Raw genomic sequence first — 16,345 nt, 5'->3', positions numbered from 1 at the left:
TATCTAATTTGTCTTTTTTTGATGTAGGCACCGATTTGAGGACAAATTGCCTTGAAGAGGGGGGAAGATACGAACCAGGCCAAGGACTCAACAGACTCCAATCAAGATCCAGTCAAGCTACAAACTGGTCCAACTAATTGAGCTCGGTCCAAGCAATCAAAGAAGCAAATTCAATTTTGGTGGGACAAATTTGGGAAAAGGCTTCCACCGATCGAGCTTGGGATTGCTCGTCGAGTTCCCTTGCACTTTACTTCAAACTGATTTGCCATTTAGCTAGCTAATCTAGCTGCTAAATAAGTTTCAAACATTCTTAATTATTTCGGTTTAATTAACTTTGTTTTAATTTTCTACAGCTTTAATTACATGTCTGAATGATTTTGGTGTCATTGTTATTCGGTCATTATTTTGTCTTAGCATGGTACATATTTAAATCATGTCTTAGTATATTACACATTAAAATCATGTCTTTGTTTTGTCCATTAAGTATGTCCAATTTCGGACAGATTTATTGCATATTAGAAAATCAGATTTATTAATGGGTCTTAGTCTATTACAATTTAATTGTGTGTTTAATTTGTTCTATTGAAGCTTTAGCCGTGTGTGTTTAATTGTGTCTTACAGGTTGTTGGAAAGTAGCAGCTCACATCCATCTATGCGGCTGAAGTTACATTAATCTAGTTGATTCATTGAAGCTCAATAAATATGGAGCATGCACCCGAACTTGTGCATGAATGTTGGGAGCTGATTTTTAGCTGAACATTCAAGTACTTAGCTGATACATTGAAGCCATTTAAATGAAGAGCAACGTACTTGATTGTGCATGAACGAAGGGAGTTACTATTCAGCTAGATGTTCATGTATCTTGCCAATACATTGTAGCTAATTATTGAAGGATTCATGCACCCGATTGTGCATGTACCTTGGGGCTACTTGGTGCATTCTCCAGTCGAATTATTCATGAACTTTTTGCCAAAGATTATGAGCTGATCAGCTAACTTTCCAGGTGATTCTTTGATTCTTGCTGTTCACACCTACATAACTAAACACAAACATTAAAAACAAATTACTTTCTGTGATGCGCTCACCCCATACAAAATACAAAATAACATGATTTTAAATTGAAAAGCAGCAATAATTGAAATCTGATAGTAAGATTGCCAAATCTCTGTACTTTTATTGGTAACACATGGAAAGGCTAACATTGATAAGCATTTAATAAATGTTAATTAAAATGGCTAACTGCCAATACCAATGCTAAGGTCTAGAGATTATTTTTAAATAAAAACATCATCCAGTGTTATTTTATTCAAATTAAATGTTTGTATATCCTTCCAAGTTAATGATTTTAGAAAAGGTTCAAGAAATGCCACCGGGAATACAGCATGTAAAATTTCTTCTGATCAAAGTAAAGTCTTCCAGAAAGGAGAGAGCGTTAAAGATCGAACTAGTTAAACGTTGGAATGTAGGAGGATTCCGGTGACTATACAAAATCAATTATTAGCGATGATCTCCATTTTCTGCCGAACTGGCAAGACCCCTGCAAAACCCAATACTCACCTCAGTCATATCAACTTATATATATGTATATATATATTCCATGTTATGAATGCATGAAACCAATAATATGATCAAATACTCCCTCAAAAATGTAAAAAAAATAAATATCCCTCCATGCAATCAGGCCCGGGGTTATCCATTTATCAAGACTAAGACTTACATAAAATGTTCTTATTAAGAGTATAACAGAAAAAAGGGATGAAGGTGGTGTTTGTGTTGGTATTTAAACTTAATATCAAGGTTTAATTCAACCAGGAAATGTGGTAGAGAACTTTACAAAAGCGCATCCACTAATACTTCACTTCCATCATGAAAACACAAGCTCATCCATTTTAAATGGTAATAAGTTGGACAAGATCTTGACCCAGCCAGAGTTCCTTGAAATGAAAGGAGCTGACTATATTTTGCATTATGTGAAACTCAAACACTTTCCACATTACCATACACGGTCATTGATAGTTTATTAATACCCCAACTAGTTTCCATCTTATCTAAATATTTAGTAAATCATAAACAGAATCCATCTGGAAAACAGAAATACCCAAAATGCCAAGTTAAATGGATGCCCCCAAGGAAGACATTACACTGTCAACAAATGTAAAGGGCAAATGAGACTGTAACAGCTCCAATTGAGGATCATAACTAACGTGGATAATAATATCAAACCTTAAATTGTCTCCATAGCTTAAAAGGGTGAATGACCGCTATGTTCCGGTCAATTTCCCAAATTGATGCTGAGACAATGAAGGCAACCTTTTGAGTGGAAAGTCAAAAATTTCTAGCATTATACTGGATACAGTACTAAAGCTACCAAAATCATTATCAAAGTTTCACTTGCTTAGCCAGCTTAGATGTTAATACTTTTCAATTTTTCCTGATTAGTATCGTATCCATAGAGCAAAGCAAGAAAATAGATATCCACAGTTACACATGTCTAGTGCAATCGCATTAAGGTAATGAATTTGAATTTCACTAATGACATACATTACACACACATGGGACGCATTCATATGATAATATAGTAAAGAAAAATAAGAATCAATACTTATGACTGCCTGAAACTCATTAACAGAAACATACTCAGGAGGATGCATGAACAATAAGTTTACCAATGATCTCAAATGTTGAAATATAGTGGGATGACTTGCTCATAAATGTTACAAACTATATAAGTTAAACTTAAAGAATCTGCATACCTCACAACATAATACCGAAACACCATAAATGCAAGACTTACTAAAAAAAGGAAAATCAAAATCAAATAATGATTCCACACAACAGATCTGTTGGCTAAATGCAAATTATGCAACTGTTTGCTTTGCCATATTCCAAAAATAACTTCTTCCTTTCTGCTTAAGTTTCGCACTTAAAATTAATTAACTCATTCTTCATAAATCTCAAGAACGTTATTAATTATAAATGTTGCTGACAAACATGACAATCTAGATGCATTTTTTTTAACTTGAGTCATTTAACCACATCTAGCAGATCAAATTATCAACAACGTCAAGATTTTCACATCCTTATGTTTTTCAGATTCATCCCAAAGCAAGAGGAAAATATGCAGATTATACACCTCTCTAATAACGACAGAGCAACCACAGTGAACAAAAATGCTAAGTTTTACACCGATGAAAGCCTCCTAAATTCTTTACTGGAGACAAGCGAAAACACATGAAGATCCGTTTTTCAGATCTTTAAAAACCCAGAACCAGCAAAAATTAAACAATATCTCAATGTAATTGCAATTCAACAAAAAGGAAAACAATTTTGCCTAGGCATCCAAAAAAAAAGCAGTCTATGAAAATGCTAAACAATAAAATAAAATTCATAAGTTTCTATTAAAATACATTAATCAAACAAAGCTCACAGATTAAATCCCACCCAAAAGCCCCCTCAAAATATAATCAATAAATAAATCAACCGGAGGAAAACCCAATCCTCCCAAAAGCCATCAAAATCAACCCTATAAGGACTTACTTTTTATGGCGTCTACCTCTCTTCGGACCCCAACCTTCAAGCTTAGCAATAGGGCAACCACAGCGAGCCCGAAAAAGCAAAACAGCTCGCCCATTAGGCGGTGCCATCTTCCTTAATTCAGCCCTCAAACACTCATAATCGGGGTTCCCTTCACTCCCACCTTTCCAAGGCAAACGATCAATCTCCTTTGATCCATTTTTCACACAATCCTCCGTTTGTAGCTGCAAATCAAACTCCAAAGCCTTTTTCAGCCCTTTACAACCATGCTTTCGCATTTACGGGACCGTGAACCGCAGCAGAACTCGATGGAAATAAGGGTTGTGACAAAGAAAAGTGTGCAACCCAAAAGGTAGGAAACGAAAGGGAGAGAAAAGGAAGCGCTTTGGGTGGAGAGGAGAGGGGAAAGGAGAAGGGAAAGGGAATGGAACAGGTAGGAGAAGTAAGAGGATAGAAGGAAAGTGCCTGAGAAAAGTACTAAAATTAGGATCAGGAGGTCTAGGGTGGCTGATGGAGAGTGTTTGCAGAGGAGGAGAGGGGAGTGGGAATGGGGGTTTTGGTGGTGATGGTGGTGGTAGCCGGTAAGTTTCGTGGCGGAAGAGGTGGCAGCGCCGGTGGTGGAGGAGGCGGTGGCGGTGGATTTTGAAGAAGGGGGCATGATGAGGAGATCGAGCATATTAAAACTTTTAAAAAAAATGTAGATTTGTGAGGGTGCACTGGTATTTTACAGCTCAGACACGGTCTATTGTTGTAGGTAATATATATGTAATACAACTTTTTTATTTTATTTATTAATTATTTTAAAATTATGTACACTTTTTTCTTTTTCTTTTTTAATTTAAATTTTAAAGAGACAAACAAAATATATTCTTTTCCTTTTTTTCCTTTTTTGCCAAAGAAAAAATATATTCTTTGCTTAGGAGAGGGTGATTTTGGAAGTTAAAAGACGCAAGTTCAAGGCTTTTCCTTTTTCCTTCTTTTTTTTGTTAAAATATTTAAAAATAATAAATAATAAATATTTTTATTTTTATTATACTTAAATAAATGCTTAACATTTAATTTACATTTGAAAACATTTAATTGGGGAAATGGGTTTAGATTTGCTTGATCTCACCGCACTTTTATCTTTAGTTTTATTTAATAAAAAATTAAATCTAAACTTTTGTTTTCTTCCTTTTCATTTTCCTTAAATCTAAACGTAAAATTATTTTTACTATTTTTGTAAAATAATAGGATTTTGTAATAATAGTGGTTGAAATTATCGTGTAAAAGTATAATTAGTTGATGATTAGTTTGTTATCTCACACGAGTTGATTGTATTTATTGAATAAAAGTATATTAAATCTATTGATATCAAAAACTAAAAAGAGGAGGAGCAAGCGAAGGTAAAACGTGGTTCACACCTAAAGGGTGAAGAATCGTCGTAGAGAGGTGATAAGGGCAACGAGAGGAAAGAGTGATTGGCTATATAGTAGAATGAGAATAAAGGATTGTCTAAGATTTAGAGAGGTTTAATGCTTGAAAATGATAGAAACTCAAAGTATTATAGTTTGAGAGTCAAAAATCAATTGAGAGAGTGAAGAGGAGGAGCAAGGGATGATAAGTAGGGCAATGGGGAAAAAATCTATTGTGAACAGGACTAGGAATGGGGGTTTTAAGGGTTCAATTTCAAAAATTGGCTAAACTGCAACATAAATTATCCAATTTTTGACTCTTTTACAAAACAATCCCCTTTCTAAAATTAAAGATATTTAAAACTCGTTTCCAAAAATTAACTTAACTTTATGAAAACCATTGTCGAAAACATTATCGAGTACCAACCTTACAAAATTTGAAGCTCATGTAGGCCAAAATTCCTAAAATACCCATAAAACTCCTAGGCCCTATTTTGGGGTGTGACAACTCTCCCTACTAAAAAGAATTTTGTCCTTGAAATTACCTAAGCTAAACAAGTAAGGATTTTGACGTCTCATCCCTTTCTCGGTTTCCCAAGTAGCCTCTTCCGTTTTGTGATTGTGCCACCAAACCTTAACCAACGGAACTCTCTTATTCCGTAAAACCTTCTCTTCACGAGCTAGAACCTTAACTAGTTCTTCCACATAAGTAAGATCAGGTCAAACCTCAAACTCTTCAACTAACACAACATGCAACAGATCTAAGCGATACTTCTGCAGTATGGGCACATGGAAAACATCATGATTTCCCTCAAGTTTTGGCGGCAACCTAAGCCGATAAGCTACCAGTTCAATCCTCTCAACTACTTCATAAGGTCCAATATACCTTGGACTTAATTTACCCTTTCTTCCAAATCTTACAACCTTTTTTCCATTGGGAAACCTTTAAGAGCACCTTATCGCCAACTTGAAACTCAATATCTCGTCGCTTCAAATCCGCATAAGATTTCTACCTATCTATTGTTGCTTTCAACCTTTCACATATCAGTTTTACTTTCTCTTTTGTCTCATGAACTAATTCTCATCCAACAACACGCTTTTCATCCAACTTCATCCAACACAAAGAGTTCTACACTTCCTACCATACAACACCTCAAATGGTGCCATGCGAATACTCACTTGGAAACTATTATTGTAAGTAAACTCTGCTAAAGGCAGATATCACTCCCGACTACCACTGAACTCAATCACGTAGCTTCGCAACATACCTTATAACATTTGAATTACCCTCTCCAATTGACCATCAGTTTGGGATGATAAGTCGTACTGAAAGTAAGCTTTGATCCCAAAGCCTCTTTCAAACTCTTCCAAGACCTTGAAGTAAACCTTGAATCCTTATCAGAAATAATCAAAACTGAAACCCTATGAATACGAACAATCTCAACAATATACAACTCTGCCAACTTCTGCAACAAATAATTGGTTCGAACTGCTAGGAAATACACACTCTTCAAAAACTGATCAACTATAATCCAAATTGAATCCTTCTTTGATGGAGTCAATGGCAAACTCGAAACAAAATCCATAGTAATCCTTTCCCACTTCCATTCAGGAATCGCAATAGGTTGCAACAGCCCTAAAGGAAATTGATGTTCAACTTTTACCTTTTGACAAACCAAACATCGAACCACAAAATCTGTAATGTCATGCTTCAACCCAGGCTACCGATAAATTTCACGAAGATCATGATACATCTTCCCACTACCGGGATGTATAACATAAGGGCTACTATGTGCCTCGGTAAGAATTGCTTGCCTTAAATCCACATCTTGCGACACACACAATCTACCTCGAAAATTCAAGATACCATCACCGTCTACATGGAAATCCCCTTTAATTCCTTGCTCAACCTATCGAATCTTCTTTAGCAATTCCCCATCTAACGGTTGTTTTTCTTTAATTTGCTACGACAAAAATGGCCTCACTTGAAGTTCAGCACATAAACCACCATCACTAGCTAAACTCAAGCGCGCAAACATAGCTCTCAACTCCGTCATCAACTTCCTTCTCAAAGCGTCAGCAACAACATTCGCCTTGTCAGAATGATACTCAATCACACAGCCATAGTCCTTCAATAGTTCAACCCAACACATTTGCCTTAAATTCAACTCCTTTTGGGAAAGGAGGTACTTAAGGCTCTTATGATCAATGTAAATCACACACTTCTCTCCATAAAGATAATGACACCAAATCTTAAGTGCAAATACCCAACAGCTAACTTCAAATCATGAGTAGGATAGTTCTATTCATGCGCCTTCAATTGCCTTGAAGCATAAGCCACAACTTTACTCTCTTACATCAATACACAACCAAGCCCTATATACAAAGCGTCACTATAAACCACAAAATCTTTTCCAAGTTCCAATTGAATCAACACAGATGCCTTTGTCAACACTGCCTTAAGCTGGTCAAAACTCTTCTACCTTTCATCAGTCTATCTAAACACCACACTCTTCTTAAATAGTTTTGTTAAGGGTGTAACAATGAGAGAAAACCCTTTAATGAATCTACAGTAGTAACCAGCTAAGCCTAAGAAACTTCGAACTTTAATAACACTCCTAGGCAGCTTCTGATATACAATCGCCTCAATTTTCTTAGGATCCACTCAAATCCCTTTTGTCGAAACCACATATCCAAAAAATGCCACTTTCTTAAGCCAAAATTCACACTTACTTAACTTCGCATATAGTTTCTTATCCTTCAAAATCTGCAAGACAACCCTTAGATACTCGTCGTGATCCTCCTCAAAACGAGAATACACCCAAATATCATCTATGAGGACGATCACAAACTGATCTAAGTACAAATGAAATGCTCGGTTCATCAAATCCATGAATGCGACAGGGGCATTAGTTAAACCAAACGGCATCACCAAAAACTCATAATGCCCATATCGGGTCCTAAAAGCAGTTTTTAACATATCAGGCTCCTTCAACTTTAACTGATAATACCCAAATCTTAAATCAATCTTCAAGAACACTGTCACACCTTGAAACTAATCAAACAAGTCATCAATCTAAGGCAAAGGATACTTATTCTTCATAGTCAACTTATTCAACTATCTATATTCAATACACATCTGCATCGTACCATCCTTTTTCTTACCAAATAAAATTGATGCACCTGACGGAGATACACTTGGTCGAATAAACCCCCTATCCAATAACTCTTGTAACTTAATCTTTAACTCTTTGAGCTTTTTTGGTGTCATGTCGTAGGGTGCAACGGACACCGGTGTAGTACTAGAATAAAGCTCAATTCCAAACTCCACTTCTCTTTCTGGCGACAAGCTAGACAACTCTTCAGGAAACACGTTAGAAAAATCCCTAATAGTTTGAATATCCTGAACTCTTAACTCCATACTAACCGAATTCATCACGTAAGCCAAATAAGCTTCACAACCTTTACCCATCAAGTTCTCAGCCTTCATAGTTGAAACCACATTAGACATAAAACCTGATCTTTTGCCAACAACAATAATTTCCAATCCATCACTATTTCTCAAGGTAATTTGCTTAGTCTCAAAATCTACCTTAGCCTTATGCTCAGTGAACCAATCCATGCCCAAAATAACATCAAATCCATAAAATGGTAGTTTCATGAGATCAACAGAGAAAACATGTCCTTGTATCCGAAGAGGACACCTACGATAAACCTTATTCACAACAACACTATCTCCAAAGGAACTAATTACAATCATTCCCAAATCAATAGTGTCTATAGGAATCCCTAACTTATAAGCTAATTCACTCAGAATATATGAATGTGTAGAACCAAAATCAACCAAAGAAAGTAACGGACAAATCCTAAGAAAATGTTCTTTCGAACAGGAGCAGTAGTAGGTGCCAAACTCTGAGTCTGTGATACCTCTATTTTATTCGGGCAGTCCCTAAGAAAATTTTCTTTCGAACCACACTTATAACATCCACTTGTCAACTTAAGACACTCTCCAAGATGCCTACAATGACAATGAGCACAAAGTGGCCATCCAAAACCACAGACGAACCACCAGTGCTAGTCATAGCATTACTCTGCTGTTTAGATTGACTCGATCGAGACCCATATCTTGTACCCCTTCCAGAGCCGTAATTATAACGCCCCCTCTTGGGTGGACATCTAGAAGCACCACCGGAAGCCCTTTTCTAGTCTCAGCCACTACCGAACAAGCAGGTTCAGCTAAAGTCTCCTTCACAACCTTTGCTTTTTCCATAAGCTCATCAAACAACTCTGTGTTTTTAGCTACTAAATAAACTTGAATCTCTAAATTAAGCCCGAAATGAAAATTTTACAACAATCCTTAGTCAACACCATCTCAAGAGCATATTGACGAAGGCGCACAAACTCTGCTTCATAGTCAGCCATAGACAACCCACCTTGCACAAGATCCAACAATTCCCACTTACAAGCTTCCATATACTGCTCACCCATAAACTTCTTCCTAAACACCACTAAACATAATCCCAAGTTAAATGATTAGTGGTTGTACCTCTTTTTACAGTATTCCACCAACGATGTGACTCCCAATCAAGTAGGGACACAGTACAACCCAATTCCTCCTAGTTAGAACATGACATTTGTTCAAGGATCCTTTCAAATCTTTCCAATTAGTACTCAGCTATGGTCGGATTGGTCCTTTTAACTTTGGAAAACTCTTTACCACCCAACGCTCGAAGATGTTCAAGCGTAAGCCCCGATTCATTAGTGAAGGATTGGATGGTGTAGGAATAGGGTTAGCACCAACAAACCACTGAGACACTCCAATTATTACTTTCATTAGAGGGTCTACACTATCATCAGAAATATTTACCCTACGCGGTGGCACAATAGGTGCAGAGGATATACCATCCTCCTATGCATTAGCTATCACATTCACATGTGTAGGAGGCATATCTAATTATCTAGCATACATACACAAAAAAATAAATGGTGTGAGTGGGGGGAAATGATCCAAGTCTCGTTCCTGCAAGAAAGTTTTAGAATTAAAGGAATGTTTTCCCATTATTACCCCTCATGCCTTACAAACAAGAGATATCTCATGCAATTCAAATAGAGTCATATCAGCCATTTCATGAAAGCTAAGAAATTTAAACTTATGAGTTACGAAACTGATAATGAGAATTGGATAACTTACAAAACTCAAATTCCCATTATTACCTCCTTTGTAACAGCCCATTTACTTTGTAACTGAAAATGACTTGAATAACCAATTTATTTAATTTGTAACAGCCTTAAATTATAACGGTTATAAGCTGAAGAGACACCTGCAATAAACACATTAAAATAAACTTATTAAACATATTTAAAAACTAATTAAACATATCAAAGATAAATACTTAACTTAAATAAAAAAGCTAAACATATGCATCAATTATTCTAGCAACTAGTTAATTAAAGAAGCATAAACTTAAACTCATGCATCAATAAATAATCCTATTAACTAGATTAATTAAGAGCAACACTTATTAAATAAAGTTCAACAAAAACACTTATTAATTAAACTAAGATGAGTTGAATAAATGTCTAGCAACTCATTTATTAAACTAAGATGCTTAAATGCATGGTTTGAAATGCAAATTAAATGAGTTACTTAATACAAGACCTAATTTAATGATGCAAACTTAAACTAATATGGGACTTACATAATGCATGTCATTATTTAAATGCAGAACACACAAAGTGCAAGTCCAAAATTAAAAATATGCAAACTTATTAATTTAAATAAAACTATATTGAATTAAAAAGTCCTTAAAAACATTGGCCCAATAATCAATCAGGCCTAAGAGATGTTTCATCTTGCACTTGGGCCCTTCAAGTTTAGGCCAATTATGATGTAGGCGAGTTGTGTCAAAACATGATGCAACTGGGTTTGCAACAAGTTGTGTTTCGTTTTCTACGAACTTACTAAGAATTATTTGCTTACGTAGTTTCTTTCCTATATTTTATAGATCATCGGAAGCTCGATTAGTTTGGAGCTAGTCTGAGACCTATCGCACTATCCAGCATAAATATCGATAGTTTTTGAATATTTTGGCCAAGGTTATAATGGCAAGTATAGATGAACTTATAATGGTGTTTAGTTGAATGTTTAATGGATGAATTGGTATATTTATAGTGATGTGTTAATGATCATGTTAGTGGCATGATTTGATAACAGTTGAATTATAATTCATGATGGAAATGTGACCAAATATGCATGTTTAGGTAAGTTTTGATTTTTTCATTTGAGGTGCCTTGTATGGCATATAGGTTAGTTGATTTTAGGACTCTTGAATTGATTATTATATGTATATTTTAAGCCTAAAGGTTTATGCATGATGCGGTGTTGGAAATGGCTTGTTTTGGGTGAATTTTAGGTCGACACGGCTCGAGTTACGGGCGTGTGACTTAGCTGTGTGTGACACACGGCCTGGCGACATGACCGTGTGTCCCTCGAAGATCTATTTGCATGCAAGTCAGTCAGTTACACGGCCTGGCACACAGTTATGTGACACAACCGAGTGACCATACTCAATGAGTTACTGGGTGAAGACACGGGGTAGAATACAGCCGTGTGTCCCTAGTTCGAAGGTTACACAGCCTGAGACACTAACGTGTGTCTCAACTGTGTGAGGCACAGGCCCGGCCAGATGGTCGTGTGACCCTTGTGTTCCAAAATTTGTATTTTTTTCATAAAGTTCCCAAACAATTTCAAATTGGTTCTGAATTGTATCTAAGGTATTTTTAGGGCCTCAAGGGTTCAATTTAGGGACGATATGTATGTGAATGGTTTTTTTATATTATGTTTATAATAATGTATGAAATGTATGTTTAAATTTTTTGTTTGTATGGTAATACTCTGTAACCCTAATTCAGTGATAGATACGGGTTAGGGATGTTACATTTAGTGTCATCACAGCTACAGTTTAGTTAGTTCTCGGACTGAACATATAGTGTATGAGGTTTAGAAATACATGCCATTATATAACCTACAATAGTGTAATAACTCCTGCCTCAAATTGAACTATGTTTTCATATAGATAAGATGTAATCTAACCAAGTTGATTTTGATAAAATAGAAAGTAATGCGGAAGCCTCCGTTCATGGAGCATTACCCAGAGGTAGAAGGCCCATGTCTGAGGGCTGGGGAGGAAAGGCTAAAGAAGCCTTTTTCTAGATGATGTCTGAATGGTTTACGGGGTTTGTGAGAACAAATCCTATGGCTCAACGACCTCCACCCCCACCCGTACTCCAACAGGTCCCTATAGTTCCTCAAGGTTTGGAACTAATAGAAGTGAGCAAGCCTGTAGTTGATAAAAGTCAAAAGTATGGGGCTGAAGAGTTCTGAGGTACAACTGAAAGATGATCCAGAGAGAGCTAAGTTCTGGTTAGAAAACACGGTGAGAGTTTTTGATGAATTATCGAGTACTCTAGTTGAATGCTTGAAATGTGTTGTTTTTTGTTGAAAGACTCAACTTATCAGTGGCGGAACACCTTGGTTGCAGTAGTACCAAGAGATTGAGTAAACTAGGAATTCTTTCAGATCGAGTTCAAAAAGAAATATGTGAGTCAGGTATTCCTCGATAAGAAATGTAAAGAGTCTCTTGAATTGAAGTAAGGTCATATGACAATACTTGAGTATGAGAGGGAATTTGTGTGACTCGATAAGTATGTCTGGGAATGTGTACTGACAGATGTTCCTATGTGCACTTGATTTGAAGATGGCCTAAATGAAGATATCAAGCTGTTAGTCGGGATTCTTGAGTTGAAAGAATTTGCAATTCTGGTTGATAGAGTGTATAAGGCCGATAAACTTAGCAAAGAAAATAGAAAAGTTGATTATGAGGCTCGTGACTCAGGAAAAAGGCTTATGGGAAAATCATTCTCGTCTCTATCAAAGAAGTTGAAAGAATTTCACAGTCGTTTATCAACTTCAGTGGGTTATTCTAAGAAAGATAGATGAAAACAACATTCGAGCTCGAAACCTCAGGCTACTACTAAATGTCAGCAGTGTGATAGATGACACTTTGGTGAATGTAGACTAAAAGATGGGTCGTGTTTTAGATGCAGTTCTTACAACATTATCTCAGAGACTACCCTGAAAGGTCTAATAAAGAAAAGGCTCAGACCACTTATTCGAGTAATACAACTGCTAGAGGGAGACCACCCTGGAACACTGGAAATGCATGTAATAGTCATAGTGGAACGAAAGATTCTGCTGTGAGATCTGAGGCATGAGCACCAGCTAGGGCTTATATGATTCGTGCTCGATAGGAAGCTTTAGCACCTGATGTGATCACCGATACATTTTCTATCTTTGATACTAATGTTAGTGCTTTGATTAACCGGGGGTTAACACACTCATATATATGTACAACTTTACTATCAGATAAGAAAATACCTTTTAAGTCTACTGAGTTTGTGGTTAAAGTAACGAACCCTTCAGGTGAGTATGTTTTAGTCGATAAATTCTGTAAAAACAGTCATTTGATGATTCGGGCTTGCAACTTTCTAACTGATTTGATGTTATTACCCTTGCCGATATCTTGTTGATATCTTGTTCGAGAATTTTCATAGTATCGTATCAACCAATATTTCAATTAAGCATGTAAACATATATATAGTTTAAATCTTATTAATATACGAACTTACCTTGAACTTGTATGACGAAAATTTATCGTTTAATTGATTACTTTGTCTTTCCCTCAATCTAATTCCGTACTTTGCTTTTCTTGATCTATATAATCAAATTTAACTTATTTAATCATTAAATTATTCAAATCAATCCAAAAATCATGCTATGGCAAAATTACTATTTTGCCCCTAAACTTTTGAATTCTTTACAATTTAGTCCTAAACTCATAAAAATGCAAATTCATGCAATTTAGTCCATAGCCATACTAGCCAAATATCATCTAAGCTTAAAGCAGCTCATACATTTCACTAATTCACACATTTCACCGTGAAAATATCACATTTTTCAATTTAATCCCTATTTGACAAATTTTACTAAAAATCACTTAACAAAACTTGTTCAACTATCACTAAACTTTCATTTTCATCCATCAAGCATCAATAACAATCAACACACATTCATGGTAAAACTCTAGACTTTTAACAGTATTGCAAATTAGTCCCTGGGCTAGCCAGGTTAAGCTACAACGACTTCGAAAACATAAAAATCATTAAAAACTGAGCAAAAATACACTTACATGCATTACAAATGTTGGTCGAATGCTTCAAGCCCTAACTATGGCTTGCTAACCTTCAAATTTCGGTAGCGTTTAGCTTTTGGGAAGATGATACTTTAATTTTACTTATTTTAATTTTAAGTTATTTGGTACTAATTTAACCTTAACATATAACCTTTATAATTTCATTTTAATGGCCATAAAAGTCCACTAGCAATTTATATGGTCTAATTGCAATATAAAACCCTCAACCATTTAATAACATTGTCATTTGATACCTTTAACAAATAGAACTCAAGCTTTTCACTTTACGCGATTTAGTCCTTTTTATCGAATTAAACATGCAAATAATAAAATTTCTTAATGAAATTTTCATATGACTCTACTAACATGCTGATGTGAGCATACCCGGGGCAACCCAAGATTCACTTTTCCATCCTCTCTATCCTCCTAAAGGCCTGAATATTTGATCTTGAGCTAAGCAAATGCAAGAGGACGTGGCAGCGTTAACGAGTCAATTTTGGCGTGAGTTCCATCCCAAAGATGAAGGACCAACTCGAGCCCAAACTTTGAGCAATCTGTGCACCTTAGTGCAAGCCGAATTTAACTTAGTTCAACTCACTCAAGCTCAAGTCAGCTCATTTGAGCTCAATTCAGCTTAATCTTAACCCAATGAGCTTATTTTTAGCTTTCTTTAGCTTGCATTTATTTTGCTAAAATAAACCATTTAATTTGTCTTTAGTTAAATTAGTTGTCTATTTTAAGTTAATTAATTTTTTAAAACCTGGAAAAATAATTAATTAAGTGTTTTAATTATATCTAAATTAAATACTTAATTAATTGTGTTGTTTTAAATATGTCTAATATTGTTAATATGTATGGCATAATTTAATGTGCAAATTAATGAGTTCATATGATGCTAATTTAATGTGTCTAAAATGCATTTAACTTGCTGATTTTATTTACTGCAGGTTCATGAACGGCTTGGTGCAATGTATGGGAGTGTGCATGCACAATTGAGGTTCAATGGAAGACATTTAAGGAAGCACAAGTACTTGGGACGTTCATGCAAGAGGGGGCTACTCAATGTTCATGCATTTGCACATTCATGGACAGAATTTATGGAAGAACATATCTTGGGACGGTTCAGGCATGTTCCATGTATTTTCAAGATGATTACTCAAGTTTTTAAGGCACTTTAAAGCTCCATTCAGCCAAAGGAGATGTAGGAACATTAAAGGGTTGCACATTCATGGAATTAAGGGTATTCTTCAAAGCTAAGTATGATGAATGCATCAAGTGAAGTAACATGATGGTTCGGCCAATTCATGCACCATCTTCAAGCATGAACCGAAATTTTAATGATTTAGTGTGAACATTTTTATTAATTGTCTGAACACATAGATGCCGAATTTGATTAGTCATCTTTGTGTCTATAAAATAGTTTATCTTTCCTTTGTAAAAGGATCTTGGAACTTTTGACAAATTATTATTAGAACTTTTGTTCTTGTGAGGTTTCTTCCTCTTTTATTTGGTTTGAGTCTCGAAGTGACTTATCTAGCTTGCTAGTGGCGTCAACTCGAACTGATATGAGTCATAAAAGCCCAACTCAAGCTCAAGAACGTGATGGGCTCAACTTACCACAAGGCCCAAAACGAGGTCAAAGGCCAGGAAAATGCGTACGAAACTAAATGGAACTATTCAAGACTTTATTAGCAAGGCCTTAGATGCATATACAAAGGAAAAAGAAATTCAAGATTCACTTTCTTGTTTTCAAGAAAATCAAGAAACCGAATCTTGGTCCAATTTTTTTGTTCTGAGCGATTTCAAGAATCAAGAAAATCAAGATTTCAAATCTTGGAAATCTTGGTCCAAGAAACTGAATCTTGCAGCTAAGGTGCACTGCATCTCAGTTACGAGTGTCAACGAACCAATTTCGGGAGCGAACAGATTACAAGCCCAAATGCTTGAAGAAACAGCCCAATAAGATGTTCCAAGCCCAATCAAGAAATTTAAATTAGAATTAGTTGAGAATCAGGCCAAATTGTCAAAGTGGCCCAATTTGTAAAATTTTAAATACCTAGTTTTAAAGTTTAGACTTTATGATTTAATTCCTATGTAAAAAAATTCACCTCAAGCAGCCCATTAAAAGCCTTGGCCAAAATTTCCCCTTGAAATTAGTAATTAGGT

The 16,345-nt window shown here is 35.7% G+C and overlaps 1 non-coding gene across 1 annotated transcript; it reads right to left on the bottom strand.

Annotated features, from left to right (window-relative positions):
- Positions 1-1,149: 1,149 nt before the first annotated feature.
- LOC107890816 (uncharacterized protein At5g19025) lies at positions 1,150-4,276 on the bottom strand. Its single transcript, XR_005919351.1, has 2 exons — positions 3,538-4,276; positions 1,150-1,537 (listed from the first exon to the last, which is right to left on the bottom strand). It is a non-coding gene; the product is annotated as an uncharacterized protein At5g19025 (transcript).
- Positions 4,277-16,345: the final 12,069 nt, after the last annotated feature.

The sequence above is a fragment of the Gossypium hirsutum genome, chromosome D10 (genome assembly GCF_007990345.1).
Source record: "Gossypium hirsutum isolate 1008001.06 chromosome D10, Gossypium_hirsutum_v2.1, whole genome shotgun sequence".
Lineage (NCBI taxonomy): Eukaryota > Viridiplantae > Streptophyta > Magnoliopsida > Malvales > Malvaceae > Gossypium > Gossypium hirsutum.
The sequence above is the reverse complement of the archived record's forward strand: the minus strand, read 5'-3'. Positions and strand labels throughout refer to the sequence as shown.